The sequence below is a fragment of the Phyllostomus discolor genome, chromosome 6, assembly GCF_004126475.2.
Source record: "Phyllostomus discolor isolate MPI-MPIP mPhyDis1 chromosome 6, mPhyDis1.pri.v3, whole genome shotgun sequence".
Classification (NCBI taxonomy): Eukaryota; Metazoa; Chordata; class Mammalia; order Chiroptera; family Phyllostomidae; genus Phyllostomus; species Phyllostomus discolor.
The window spans coordinates 26,862,427-26,878,432 of NC_040908.2; the positions used below are offsets into that span (position 1 = coordinate 26,862,427).

Below are 16,006 nucleotides of genomic sequence, written 5' to 3' on the forward strand. Positions count from 1 at the left end.
AACATCCTGCAATCTTTGGGCAACAAGATAATTGCAAAAGCACTGACCCTGACATCACTGTTGGCCTCCAAATGTCTTACTTGCTATGTAAGAAAATGCCATCTCACACCCTTCAATTATTTAAGCCAACATTTAGGTTTGCTGTGAGTTGTGGCCAAATATATTTGTAAATCGTATGACATGGTTTTTTACAAAAAACCTTCCTCCTCACGGTGATAAGAATTTTGAACAATATTTAAATGTTGACATGAGTATTTAAAATGGAGCAGAGAGCAAAATGCTTATGGGTTTTAAAGATAATTTTTAGCACACGTGGCCTAATTCTTGCTAAATCCCCAGGCACCTAGGGATGAAAGGGCCTCAGTGCTAAGCGACACCTCCTCTGGAAATGTTTGAGAAACCCTTTTAAGAGAAACTATGTGTGGTTTCATGAAAGTCAGTGTTGATCATTCCTGAGAAAGTAGTAATGGTCAATAAAAGGGAAAACTTGTTTCCTACTATGTTCATAACACTTCTAAAAACAAATCTGTGGGTTGTTCTCCTCACATTAAACAATTCTGACACTGCCTGGAGTTAGCACAGCCCCCACAAGTATGGAGGCTCAGTCCCACAAGGCTGCCCCCAACTTCGGAAGCCAATCACAAGTCCTGGGCTGTGACCTGCCCTTCGGACCATGCAGCTATAAACCTCGGGTTACCCAAACCTGTCCTTTAGTTCACCAACTTGCTGGAATGGCTCACAGGACTCAGGAAAAGCATTTTACTTACTATTGCTGGGGTGCAACTTAGAAACAACCAAACGGAAGAGATACATAGGTTTGGAGGGGCTTGGAGCTTCCATTCCCTCTCCGGGCTCACCCCCCAGCCAGCACCTCTCCGTGTTTACCAAACCAGGAGCTCTCCACACCCTCTCATTTCAGGGTTTTATGGAGGCTTCATTAAGTCAGCATAATTGATTGCATTATTAGTCGTTGGTGATTAAGTTCATTTCCAGCCCCTTTCCTCTCTCCAGAAGTCCAGGATAGGGCTGAAAGTTCTAGCTCTCTCATTAGATAGCTGATTCCTCTGGCAATCAGCCCCCATCCTCCAAGTAACCCCAGTTAGCATAAATTCAGGTACAGTTCAAGTGGGCTTATTATGAATAGCAAAAAATGTTTCTCTTATCCCTATCACTCAAGAAACCACAAGGGTTTTATGAACACTGGGTCGGGAACCAGGGATGAAAACCAAATATATATTTGTTATTATATCACAATATTGCAGGTAACTTCAAAGGCAGTAGTGCTTATCATCTACCAAAGTACCTGATTCACAATGAATGCTTAATAAATATTTGTAGAGTTGGAACTGGTAGGTTTTTTTCAGTGTTGGATTTTTTTTTTTAATGAAGAAAACAGGCTTATTAGTGGAACATTTGCAGTGGTTAAAAAGGGAATGGATGGATCTACTCAGATCAGACTACTTCAAGTTTTGTTACAATGTAACAGTTATTTTATTATTCTTTTGTTATTCTGTAACAGTTACAGAATGGACAGGGGGAGGGGTGGCAAGATACTGTTACTGAAACATGCCCCCTTCCCTGGGGACCCTCTGCTCTAGGTTCACCTTTGCCTGCCACTGATATGAACTGTGCCTCTCAATGCCAGAGTTTGGTGAAAAGGAAAGGAACTATTTATTCAAAAGTTATACAGGTTTAGAGTAATCTTAGAATGCCGCCGTTAAAATCCCAAAGTTCCTTAAAACACCCACAAACACACACAGTCCTTCCTTCCCTCCTTTCCCCAGTCAGGCCAGTCGGGGGTACCGTATCTCAAGGAAAAGAAATAGAAGTCCCTAGCTCAGCTAGATTCCCTGTTCCTCCCAGGAATCCGTCCTTGGCTAGGCAGGCCTCCCGCAGTCCCCAGCATCATCAACTATGTTGCCTGCATGGTCGCCAGTTCTTAATCTGAAACCACGTGGCTTTTTGAGCCCACCAGCAAGAGTCTTTTCACCCCTCTCCTTCCCATGTGCTCTTGCATGTTCTCTGTGTAAAGGCTCTGCCCCACATGGTGGCCCACCTTTAGTTTAAATCCCAGCCTGGTACCTCCTCTATAACTCCATTCCTGAGTCTTCCCCAAATCAGCTACACTTGCTAGCACTCCCTCAGTTTTCAGCCTCTCTTGGCTGCTATAGTAAGTCTGGGCAGGCATGGCCCCGTGGTGTGGAGCGAACCATTTCTAAGCTCTCACGCAGGCGCTGTAACCAGGGGGATCTGCCTCCTAGTTATATCATGGGTCAAAGTTATGCATACCTTCTGGCTCCATTCAGGCTGGAAGACTGGTCGCTGTTATTGATATATAAAATAACCATTTTTGCATATCGGGTAGAGAAGCTGGCCTGCAAAATAACTCTCAATGGTCCTGTCCTTTCTCCCAGCCAGGCCTATTATTCTATATTCCGGAACACCCCAAGTTCTGGACCCTGTTACAATTTGGCACTGAAACTCCTTGTCAAAGAGAGCACAGAAACCTGCATATTACAGGCATAAAAATATGCTGACTGTTGAATAAATGAAATATCTTAGATTCTAATTCAACTGAGACATGCCCTGTATTATAGACCATATTCCATTTAATCTTTGAAATAATTGTGTGAAGTAGGCAGCCCTGGATTACTAGTGACTCAGTGTGTGGGCTTAGTACACCAGCAAAATTGGGGCACTCAAACTTGTTTGGAGAAAATTTATATTTGATATCTTATTTAAAAAAGAACATCAGAGTACTGTAGCCAACATTGGCAAAATCAGAACTTCTTTTCTACATTACATTTAGTATTCTTCCCATCGTAATTACACATTTTGTAGAACAAAAAGCTACAGGCTCAGAGAACTTAGTTACTAGCCTAAGTCACACATCTAGTTAGTAGCAGAGCCCACTATGATGTTATTCAGTGTTTGTGATACTTATATATAGAGGTGGGCAAAACTGGGTTTACTATGCTATTGTGATGTTCTTTTGAGTTAATAAAGTTATTCTAATAATCATAACCTGCATATCTTTTTCCATACAAACAACTATAAACCTATAACTGTAAACCTACTTTTGCCCAACCCTGTATTTATGATGGCACATACTAATTTTCCTTTTGAAGTTGTGAATCTTTTGGGCCTTAGTGTTTAGTGTTCTAATCAAATAAAGCATACAATGAAGTTAATCTAAATACCTGTTTTGATCAGTTATATTCTAATATGGGACAGTATTCAATATTTTTATTTTTAACAACTGAAAGAATGATGCGCAAATGTTATGGTAGAATGAGCAGCCAGAAGGGAAATGAAGACAGGAAGGAGGGAAGCCCCTGAAATTCTGTGTATTATTTCCACTGTCTGGGAAGAAAAGCATTTGAAATTGTGCTTTCATCCCAAGGCCTGAAAGGCTGGAAATGGCTCACAGTGCCCAAAGGAAAAAGCCCATTAACATCTTTGGTTATTCATGCCTCCTGCCCCTCAAAGCTGGCACCACTTTTACCTGTCTATCAATATGTAACCCCCTGACTCCCCCCATCCTGCTAACTAGGTAACTCAGAACAAAGGACTCACTCTCTTTGGCCACTTGGCCTCTGGCCACCCGTACCCTGCTTTGCCCTGAACCTATGCCTTCTCTCCACTCCCCCGACACCTCAACAAGTCCTGTTTTCTTCCATGAGAAAGAAAATATCACCAGTAAAACCTGCTTGCACACTAATAGATTTGCTGATCTGTAATTCTTTACGGCATCGGCAAGAAGAAACAGGTCTCTTCCAGTAACACAATCATTGGCCTGACTAAATGACTGAGCTTTGTGTTAGTTTTGAGATCAACCAAGGGAAAGTGAAAAAGGAATCAAGAAGACCAAGAAGCTTCTCTGATGCCCTTCCAAAGTTGCTTGGATTCTCAAGTCAAGGGTCCCCAGATATCTTGGAAGCTAGAGTCTAAGACTCTCTTTCCCCTCTACAGTGTGTCAGGCAAAGGAGTGTAATTTAAGAAATTTTATTCTATATATCATTTAAGAAATATTTCCCGAGAAGTGTATGATACCATAGTCATAATAAAGAGGACAAGGGAAAGATACAATCTAAATGGGACTACTTTTTCATCTTTGTTATTTTCTTTTCCAACATGCAGTAGTGGGGGCACGAATTTTAGTTTATGGCACCCTCATTACCTATGCTGGAGGGTCTCAATCATTGGCATACATAAAAAGCACCTGGGGAATTGTTTAAAACCCACCTTTCTAAGTCGTGTTCCCAGAGTCCCTAATATTATAGGTGTGGGTGGCCCCAGGTGATTCTGAGGCTGGTGGTTTAGCTATCATGCTATTAGAAACACTATCCTTATATAAACTTGAGTAGATCAGAAAATCTGAATTCTAATCAAGACTTTATTTCTGCCATCCTCACCATAGCCTGGGCAACTGTCCTCTTCCTGTCTTCTCTCCAACTGCCCTTCTCTCCAAAACATCCACATCCCCTAAACTGAATGGCACTCATCCACATCCCCTTAGCTTAAATTGTCTGCCTAAACCAATTCACACAAAAGAATAAGGTTCAAAATCCTCTTTCAGGGCATTTTCATTAAAAAGAAAACAAAACATTATCTTAAACTATTAGAACGTTTTCATTACACTTTAGTTTTGTTTCTTTTTGGGGGGGATGGGCTGGGTAATTAGCCTAGCAGTACCTTTAAGTCTAATTCGATTGCTGGAGGAATCATGTCCAGTTCTTTTACTTGCTTATTGAATCATTAATTTAAACTCAATTTGTGTCTGTGTGAAGCCTTCCTCGGTAAACCTATCAACAGGGATGATCCTTTATGTCATCACCATCCCTTGCACGTTTCAATTATAGCACCTATCATCTTATACTGGGGTTGCTTAATTTACTTTTGTATCTCTAACTCTACGTACTGTACCTGGCAAATAGCAGACGCTAAATAACTGTGAAATGAACGGGTGAATATCAAAATCTAGGATGAAGGTTTTTAAAATGAATGTTGGCTGAGAAGCGAAACACGGAGATGGCAAGGGCTAAATGCCAGACACTGTGGGCCTACAAGAAACAAAAATTACCATTAACAGCACAGAATTCTCCTGAAGGGCTCACCTATCCCATTTTCTCAGGTCGTTTTTGGCCTCCCCGATACTCCAATTTCCCGCTCATTAAACTCAATTCTTTTCCCTTTCTGGGGACAGGTCAGGCAGGTATCCTAGCTCAGCTGCTCTGATTGGTCCGTGATGATTTCATTGTTAGGACACATCCGGGCTTTTCTCCTCTCCGCAACACCTCCCCCAGAGCCCTGCCTCCCGAGTTTCCCTCTCTCGCGTGCGCCACACCCGCTGGCTGAAGCAAAACAACCGCCACTCCCAGACCTCTCGTGGTCCTCGTCTGCGCCATCCCTCCCGACTCTGCGCCTAAGAAAGGCTCCAGTAACCTCCAATGAGGGCCTAGCAGACTTTGTTAGCCAATCACCAACCAAGCCACCGCAATCCGGGTGGGACTAGGCCTCCACACCTATAACTGGACAGCCCGTTGGCTCCTAAATGACGCTTGTTTTACCAAAGGCTAAGAGATCAAAACAGAGAGGCATGGCCCTCGCAGAACTGTAAGGCTCTCCCCAGGCTCAATGGGTTTGACTGTTTTCGAAGGCGAGCCAATCGTTTTTCGGATACTTCCCCGCCTTTTGCGCGTTCATTTAAAAAAAGCCGGTGTGACGGACTTGGAAATTGTCTCAGTGACGGACACATACCGGAAGCCAATGACTGAAGGCTCTGGCCACCTTTTAGACCAATAATAAAAGAAAATCTCTCTGGCTCGGCTTCGTGAGGCGGAGCGCAGGTGGGTGTTATTTGATTGACGGCGATTTCTACTTATGGCTGGTAGGGTGGGTTGGTCCCTGAGGTCCGGTAGGTATGGCAGAGGCGGGACTGAATGAAGTAAATGGTAATGAAGGGTTGGGTCTCACTCAGTGGGCGGTGTTTGATGGATAGTTGACCTTGCCAATTGAAGGTGGTTACAGATACCCAATGGAACGGTTGTGGGCGGGGAAAACACAGTACCGATTACAAGGGCAGCCGGAGTGGGCGGTAAAGCGGTGATTGACGGCCTGCTCAGCAAACCGAGGACAGCAAGAGGCCAAGCGGCGTCCTAATGGGACGAGGCTGGGGGCGGGGCCTGCCGAGGGGCGGGGAAGACCGGGGTGCGGGGTGGGGGTTGCAGAAGGAGCGGAGCTGAGCGGCTGCTGCTCAATGGCGGAAAAGCCGCCGGTGCTCTGACCGCCTCGTCCCCCTAGCACTTGCGGGGGAGTTTCTTGCCGGCGCGGTTGGAGTCTCTGTTTCTCAGGGTTTGGTGGCCGGAAGATGCTCCAGAGAGACGAGGCTGCGGCGGAGGAGGTGGCGGCGGCCGAATCGGCAACGGCGCTAGGGTGGAGAGAAGGCGGCAGCGGCGGCGGCGGCGGCGTGCGGGGCCCGACGGTGTAAACAGCCCCGGAGGTGGCGGAGGCGGTGGCCGAGACCCCCAGGGGGAAGCGGCGACTGAGGCAAGGTCGCGCCTCCGTTGGAAGCCTAGGCTGAGTGCAGCAGGAGGGCTCTGCGGCGGCGTGAGCGGACGCCCTAGACCTCGCCTCTCCCTCGCTCCAGGTAAGGCCGCTCGGCGCCCTGCCGCAAGGAAAACCGCTCGCGGGCACCGCCGAGGCCGTAGACGGTTTTCGGGGTGTCGCGGAGCAGCGGCCTCTGCTCACCTAATTCTTGCTTCTTTTCTTGTGCCGCAGGGTAGGGGGAGCGGAGCGCCGGGCCTGCCTCCTAGGTAGGCCCCTTCCCCAGCCGCCGCCTCCGCGCTCTGCCGAGGCTGGGAGAGACTGGTGGTAGGGAATTTTAGTTTACTCCAACGCCTGGAAGTAAACTGCTTGCTCCTGTTCTCTGCTTCAGTCTGCGAGCATCTCACGAAAGCGCCGGGGCCACCCCAGGCCTTAACTCATCCCTTCCTGGTGCATGCCTGTTTGAAAACACTGCCTTTTCCCATTTGTTTCCTCATCAGCTTCTGCCCTACTTTGCGCTCCACTTCACTTCCTTGTTAAATCTCTCTCGTTCTTATGTGTCTGCGTCTCGCCGCCTCCTTCCCCTTAGTGGCTTTAAATCGTTTCTCTTTCTCTTCTCCGCAGACTCCGGGCTTCTCTTCCCTGCATTCCCCAGCAATCCTTTTCGGATGTCATTATTTTTAACCATTAAAGTTCTTAAATGAAATTCCTACCAGTTTAAAAAAATAACAATTTAACCGAGGCTACCACCTTTAAAAAATAAATTATCAAACGTAGAATGTGAAAATAACACTGAAGGAATATTAAAATGAAGAGCTCAATGAGTGTTGAAAGTAGTTATTATATTTTTCGAGCTTATGATCTCAAATGTCAGATTTAGCAGAACTAGAAGATTTGCTCATCTTATTTGGCAAAAATGCTTCTTAAGCGTTCGATAGTAGTCCAGACTCGTCAGTATTCAAATTAGCTTAAAAATGACTTGAAAACTTTAAAAACAAGATATTATAGGAACAGTAAGGAAGCTGTTTTGATGAAGTCACAGTTAAAGACCTTTTAAAATAGGGTCCGCATGTTTAGTGTATCAAAATAAAGTTGGCAGGAGTCTTGTAAAAGGATTATTTAGGAATTTGAGTAGTCTTAGTGTTATGTGGCTATTTTGGGAAAAACATTCTTTTTCTGTTAACAAACGTTTACAGCTCCTGTGATGTAGAATTACTGAGGTTTATTGTGGGATTAACACAGGAACTCATTTTATTGAGCTACTGCATGAATGTAGAAGTGGTAAATTGTTCAGGAAGACAGTGTAAGCCAGTATGTTGTAGGAGATGGAGAGACATGCCATCGACACTGAATGTTAATAGACATTATTTAATTTACTTCTCTGTTGTGCAATAGTGAAGTTCCTATTGTTGGCCTACTTTTAAATAGAGCATTTCTGAGTAAATAGTCAGGCAAGTTACTCTAATTATAGTAGTCCTTTCCAAGTGAACGAGCTTTTCTTTTTTTAAATATAGTTGAAGTTACAGTATTAAAATGGTGATTTTTAAAAGAAACTTTTTTAGGCCCCCTGTAAGCACATGTTTCAGTAGAACTTTTAAAAGTATTCAGAATTTTTTTTTTAAGTTTACATATTTTGTTTTAGGGATAATCCTGAGTTTTACTGAGCTTTATACTTTTAATTTTTTTTTGTTTTTTTTTAAATGCTTGTTTGTGTTTTCTCCTCTTCATTTATTTTTGCTCTGAGAAAGTCTTATCACAGATTCTGCAGTGGTTCTTTATGTTGTTGCATTATCAACATGAAATAGTATTTTTATTTGATCTCATACCCATTAGTTAAGATCTTCCCAGATTCGTATACATTAACCTTTGGATTTGTTCATGTTATGATTATTCCCTTAGAAGTGAACAACAGAGCTTACAACACCTGTTTTCTTACTGGGTGTCTTCATTTCTATGAAGATTCCAAGAATAGGTTGAAAAGCCTTTTTAGTTTACCTGCTAGTCAGTCATGTCAGTAAATACAATTTTATGTTAGTGTTTCACATATTATAACCACCAAATTCCTTAAGATTACATCATCCGAAGGAATGGTGTAGTGTCTAAATAGCTGTGCTTCTAAGAACACCTGAGTCACAAGTTGATGTGGTCAGGAAGAGTGGTACTTTCTGGAAGTTTATTTTCTTATTATGTCCATTTTTAAAGGACTGTTGAATTAAAATGCGATACTGATAGATTATCTTTTGGCACTCTTGGGAGAGTAGAATTTGCCATGGGATAGTTAGTGATTGTGGAAATTCATTTAAAACTGGCTGAGCCAATAGTGGATGGATTGCAGTCATACCATTATACACGGGTTGGTAAACATTTCTTTTATTGTACATGATACTGAGAGTGAATTTTTCCCCTCATATTCATTGGTTTTAGTTACACATGTTATTTACATTATATGAATATTTGTATGTTACATATAACTGAATATTTGTGACATGACCTGGCATAGAAAGTAAAATAGTATAATTCTAACTCTACAGTTTAACTTATTAAAATGTGACATGTATTTTACTTTTCCTGTGAAATATGCCTTTCACAAGTTCGCGGATTTAAGCAAAAATTAGTTGGGAAACAGCTGGTATCATCAGACTTGTGATGGTTATTTTTTTTTATTTTCAAAAGGAAATTTTACTAAAATAATGTACTTAGATTAAAATGTAAAATTACAATTAGGGATAAAAGACTTTGGAAGAATATGGTTATTTCTGATTTTCAGTAATATTCTTCATTGTACTTGATTCTTTTTATTTTTCCTTAGGTGAACTAATTTTAGTATTTGGAATGAAACAATACTGGTATTTACAGTTAGCTTTACAGTTATATTGTAGAAAGTATATGTGTGTGTATGTAGTCTGTCCAGAAGGTATCCAGCATATAAAATGAAAAATGGAGACATTTATCGAAGAAGATACAAGAGTTACTATGCACAGGACAATGATGCCTCAGTCCCCTTTAAAGTGGGCACCTTGGGACCTCACATAATTCTCCCCATTGCCATCAGCTGCCCTGTCATATTTTCCTGAATTTCATCGACGGTCTGAAATTTCTTCCCTTTCAAAGGCGATTTTAGTTTTGAGAAAAGCCAGAAGTCACAGGGCACCAAATCTGGGCTGTAGAGGGGCTGAGTCACCTGGGTGATTTGATGTGTCACAAAAAAAAAAACCTCTGCACAAGATGTGATGTGTGACTGGGTCCATGTTGTGATGAAGCTGCCAATCACCAGTAGCCCATTGCTGTGGCCTTCTGAATCATCTGAATAGTTTAGTTTCCACAGAGGAATGTTCAAGCTTAATGCAAAATTTGGTGCAGATTTGTTGTTCTACTTGCTCAGTCATTTTGAGTGTAACAGCCACACAGTACACATGCTCACTCAGTGGTGTCTACTGACCTCACTGACTAGTATAGTGCAGTCATCCTGGTTCACACATGTGCATTCCAGTCCACTCTTCTTGACTGACAGGTTACATCAATGTTGTGCAAACCAGTCTCATATTAACAATGGCTGGACTTTTTCTGGACAGATTGTGTATATATAGTATCAGGAGAATTGAGGATTAAGAGACCTGATTAATTAGGCAAAATTAGATAAGATTATTACAAACTGTGTAAACTCAGGAATTACAACCGAGACTACTTCCCATTTCACTATCCTGTACTCAAACTAAAGAGTGAAAGTAAAATAGAGTAGAATTTGAAAACAATTGGTTTTCTAATTTTTGCTTGTGTGTCATAAAATTTATAAAATGACAGTTTGTTATCAGCTTCTGCTAGCAGATTTATCAAGTAAAGAAAAGGGTACATGGGCTTCACATTCTGGCTTTGTTTTGTTGGTTACATGTTTACATCCAGATATTGATTTAAAGTAACTTTTGGTCTTTTAGATTAAGTTATGTATACTAGTATCTCTGGTTGGCCATTTTGGAATCTTTTTTTCAAATGAAACATTTCTGATGTGATTTTACTTTGTATAGATTTGACTTGGGTTACATTTTTCAACATGCCATCTGTATTCTCCCACCCCCCACCAAAGAAAACCACAATTTAGACTAACTTGAGTGATTTTATCAGGTAGTTGAATCATTTTTATGATTAAAAGAAGACTTTACTAAATTCTGGATAATGTTTTGAAGTTTTCCAAGGTGTAGTCTATATACTGGAGTTTCATTTCTCAGACCAGATTTTAAGATACCTAGGATTCAAATACCAGGGGATAACTCATTTTTTTTAAGTTTTCATTTAAATTTCAGGGTGTTTTATTTCTCCCCTTCAACTTAATAACAGACAAATATTTTGGTCTGAATTATGTATGGTAAGTCATAATATAGGAGTTCTCCAGTAGCTTTTTATTCTTTGTAGCTAACTTGTGACCATATCTACAGTGTCTTACTTCTCGGTACAACATCCACCTTACTTAACTTACAAAGTTGTCTTAACAATCGTAGTATTTTAACTATATTTTTAGGCATTTAACATGGTTTGTAATATTTAAAGAACTGTTTATCTATTTAAAGCTTTTATGACTTACTAAATAGTTTAATATTCACTTGCTAATAAGAAAATATAATCTAAGTGTTCTTTGGAGCAATGTTGAAATATCAAGATTATATTTATTGGCTTTAAATTGATTTATTTCTTAAAAATTAAAGATCTTAAAGTTCAGAGACAACACTAGTTGGAAAACTTGGTTTTCATCAAAAAGAAGATCTACTATAACATGGCCTGATATTTAAAGGAGAGAGTGACAAACATTGACAGTTTTCTATAGATATTGTTTAAGGAACTTACCCTACTTTTAGAGATGGGGCCAATTATTGGCAGCAATGTAGGGAGGATAATGCCTGTTGGTAGTACTGCTTTGTTTTGTCTGTGTAGAACATTCTCCACTTCAAAATAGCTTGTGAATGAAAAGTGCATTTGATAGAAATATGAAAAAAACATTTTCCTTCATGGAAAGCTTTTATAATGTGGTCATGGTGTCTGGTATAATCAAATTTATGATATAAGAAAAAAACCCAAGTGAATAGATTTTCCTTGTTAGGTAGTACGTACAGTAGTCCCCCCAAATCCACAGTTCTGCTTTTTGCAGTTTGAATTACTTATGGTCATATTATCTGGAAAATATCCAAAAATATTAAATGGAAAATTCCAGAAATAGACAATTCATAAGTTTTAAATGGTGTACCATTCTGAGTAGTGTGATGAAATCTAGAGCTGTTTCCTGGTATGTAAATTATCCTTCTGTTGAGCATATCCACCTCACTTCACCTCATCACCTAGGCATTGTATTACATCATCTCAATAAGGGTGAGCACAGTACAATAAGATATTTTGAGAGACTCATAACTTTTGTTACAGTCTGTTGTTATACTTATTCTATATTGTTGTTAATCTCTTACTGTGTCTAATTTATAAAATTTATAACAGGTATGTGTGTATAGGAAAAAAGTATACATAGGAATCAGTGCTATCTGTGGCTTCAGGCATCCACTGGGGGTCTAGGAACATACCCTTCTCGGATCAGGGCAGTCTACTGTACCTGAGAAGGTTTGATAAAAGGTGGTATGTACAGGTGTACTCCTAGCATTGAAAAGAGTTACTGTGTTTTGCCATGTATAATGTGCTTGCATGTTTTGTACACAGTATACATGGGATACCCATGGTATTTAATTATTATACTCATATATAATGTGCGTCCTTATTTTTCCCTCAAAAATTTGGGCCAGCCCTGGTTGGTGTGGCTCAGGGGATTGAATGCTGGCCTGAGAACCAAAAGGTCGTTACTTCAACTCCCAGTCAGTGCACATGGTCCCCAGTAGGGGGGGATGCAAGAGGCAAACACATTGATTTTTCTCTCCCTTTCTCCATCCCTTCCCCTGTCTCTAAAAGTAAATATAATAAAAATTTGGGCCAGAAGTGTGCATTATACATGGCAAAATATGGTAATTAATAGATGTTCTTATGAGTAGGAGAATCTAGGAGTATCCATATTGCTCATGGGTGCTTAACCTTTCTTGGCAAAGAGTTTTGCTTTTCCCTTCTTCTAATAAAGCAGTGAACTCTGAATTAGGAATTGGCTTATCTGTTGAACACAGTTGACCTTTCTTAGCCCCTTACAAAGAGGAAATAATTAACTCAAAGCAACTTGAGATGATAGCCTATATGGGAGGGGAGATCAAGTTTAGATATGAGAGGCTTTCTATTACTTTTACTTTAGGCTACCAACCCACAAGGAAGTAAAAGAGTTCAGTATAGTTTAATAGTATTTGGTCTATAGGTAACCTGCACCCCCAAATTTTATTTTTATGTTTACTGAGTGCTTTTTAATATGTGAGGAACTATTAGAGGCTGGAGACTAAAGAAAACCGACAAAATCTCTGCCCTCATAGCTTTTCCATTTGATAACAAACTCCTTTCCTTAATTTACATTGTGACTGTTTCCTTTGTGGATGGCATAAATTATGATCGGAAAACCTGGGATCTGTGGTGTTTTCTACACTGCTTAAAAGCTGTGATTAGAAAGAGCTTCACTATTTTTAGCAGAGAGGAAAGAAGAGTTTTTCTGTAACTGGACAAAAACTGGAATATGAAAAGAGGAAGTAGGAAGAGGGAAATACTGTTGTACCTAAGATTAAAAATAAGCCAAAAATAGAAAAGATATTATATTATGCATGAGGACAGCTGGGGGCTTCAGGTGTTTCCATTCACTGTTCAACCTTGAATAGATAGTTCCTGGACAGGAGAATGGGAGGAAAGTTTGGATCATGGGAGCAGGATGAACAGCACCTATAGCAACACTGAGTTAAGTAATTTGGGACATACCTATAAAATATATATTGTGATTTATATTTCAGAAAGACCCTATTTCTGTTCTTCGTATTATATAGCTGAAAGATTAGCGATCAGTAGTGTCTAAAATACATTGTCGCTGACTTGTGACTGGCACTTCTGTGCTTCGGTTATTTGACAGTTCTGTTGAAGATAGCTGATGGAGCCAATCTGACTCTTAGTTTATTGTTTTGAAATTGGTTTGTCTGTATAATTGTTACTGTTTCCCTTAATTCCATAGTTGGTGGTATATTACTCAAAGTTATGCTTTTGTTTCCTGCATTGTAAATTTTTGCATGAGAATATCCTATTGCATCTAGCTACGAAGCAGGTGCTTCATTTCTTCTTCGTGTTCTATAGCTTTCTTAGTGATGGTTCAGTTTGGTGAAGATGTCTCCCGAGTTGACACAAACGTTGTGCACTTAAAATAAGTGTGAGAGATCTTTGGTCTTTTTTATTTTAATGTATATTTTTTTTTGTTTGTTTTCATTTGTGAGTCATTTAGTTAGTCTCATGTAATTTTGCTTGTTTCAGTGAACTGATATTTTATTTTAAAGCAAGTCAACTTGTGTGTTTATTTCAGTGCCCTAAATAAGAATGAACACTAGCACCATTCATGACCTAAGAGATCATTTATAGCACCCAAAGAAGCTTTCATATTACTAGTTTCACATTTACCACATTTTTTGGTAACTATTTATCACTATCAAAATGTTGATGGGGTGCTAAGTTTAATCACCAGATTGAGGTGGTGACTGCTACATGTGTCAGTGGACAAGAAACATTTTCTCTTTTGTAATTACCAGGTTATTCATGGCATGTTTTACTACTATGCAAATTCATTTTGCCTTCAGACTTTCACTTGGATTTACTGATTTCTTTTTGAAAGAAAGGATCTCAACTGAATCACCACACTGTGGCTCATTGGCCAAATTTGGCCTACTGCCTGTTTTTGTAAATAAAGTTTTATTGGAACACTGCCATGCTCATTTGTTTACATATTTTCTATGGCAGCTTTTCCACTACAATGGCAGGATTGAGTGATTGTGACAGAAACCATATGGCCCTGTAAAAGCCCAAATATATATATATTAATATATATATTAATTGGTTCTTTGAGGAAAAAAAATTGCTGACCCTTGATCTAGGATATATGTATTGTTTTCTTTTTTCCCATTGTGTTAGTGGTGGTATAAGATTGGTGTTTATATATTTGGTGTTTATATGTAGCTTCTCTCACACCCTAAAATATTATTTGAGGTATAATTGCTTTTAACACAGTTAAAATTGTGAAGTTTTTGCTTATGTCTCCAACATAAAGTATAGCCAACATAGTGTTATACATGTTATACAAATTCATATTTTAAAAACAAAGCAGTTGTAAAAACGTATAAGGAATAATGAACACCAAAGTACCCACAACCCAGCATAGTTTAAGAAAAAGACATTACCAGTGTAGTTGAAGCCCTTCTGTATATTAATCTTCCTGTTTTTTCCATTCTTTCTCTTATCCTGAATTTTGTGTCTGCTTTCACATACATGATCTCAGTGTAAGTTTGTTATAGCTGTGTCTGAATAGCATATAGTGCTGTTTTAAGAGATTTTGTAGTTTTTGCACATAATCATATAGAACTCTTTTTTTTTTTTTGCATTTTCATTTAACATTTTTTGAAGTTCTTGCTGCTATGGTCCTTTTTAAATAGTATTTCATATGTATTACGTAGTATTCCATTGTATAATTATAACACATTTTGTCTAGTCTCTTTGGATGAACATTTGGGTTATTTTTGTAATTGTAAACAATAGTGTTAAAACATAATTTACATGTTATTTTTATATGTATATGTGACAGTTTCTCCATAGCACATACTTAGCAATATAATTGCTGAATTGTAGGCTGTTCTCCCTTACAACTTACCTAGATATTTCCAAATTTCTCCCCAAAGCACCAATTTGTACTTCCACCAGTGGTATGTAAAAGTTTTCATTATCAGTGTTGTCCCATATAAATATAATGTTGGCCATACATGTAACTTAAATTTTTCTAGTGCCACATTAACAAAACAGGAACAAGTCAATAGTCAATTGTAATAATATATTTTATTGAATCTAGTGTATCAAAAACAATCTCAATAGGAATAATGACACATTTCTGCACTGTTTTTCTTTTAAACCTTTGAAATAATGTATATACTTTATAGTTAACAGTAAATCTCAATTTGGATTAGCCACATTTCAAATTCTGAGCAGCTACATGTGGCTTGTCATTAGCTGCTGTGAGAGCCAGCACAGGTCTGTGCCTTGTCTACATTTGGTATTGAGTCTTTTTTTCCCTTCACTCTAATGAGAGAGAAATGCTGTTTCATTGTGACTTTCGCTCTGTATCATACTAGTTTTCCTGTTTGGAAATTTGCTTTTTCCTAGTGAGGGAGAACATTCTCATGTTTTTTTGCCCATTTGAATTTCTCTTTTTGTGTAGTTGCTATTATTGTTTGTCCTATTTTCTATTTTCTGCTTGTTTTTTTTTAACATTTTTAAAATTGTTCAAGTACAGTTTTCTGCCTTTTCCCCCCACCCCTCCCCA

The 16,006-nt window shown here is 39.3% G+C and overlaps 1 protein-coding gene across 3 annotated transcripts in view; it reads left to right on the plus strand.

Moving 5' to 3' along the window:
• Positions 1 to 6,197: 6,197 nt before the first annotated feature.
• The window catches only part of PPM1B (protein phosphatase, Mg2+/Mn2+ dependent 1B), a 72,122-nt gene continuing 62,313 nt past the window's right edge, over positions 6,198 to 16,006 (plus strand). Inside the window, exon 1 of one of the 3 annotated variants that reach the window (XM_028516841.1) lies at positions 6,198 to 6,649. The gene's annotated coding sequence lies outside the window, so the exon portion shown is untranslated. The remainder of the gene's footprint in view (positions 6,650 to 16,006) is intronic. The other 2 variants (XM_028516839.2, XM_028516835.2) reach the window with 2 other exon arrangements.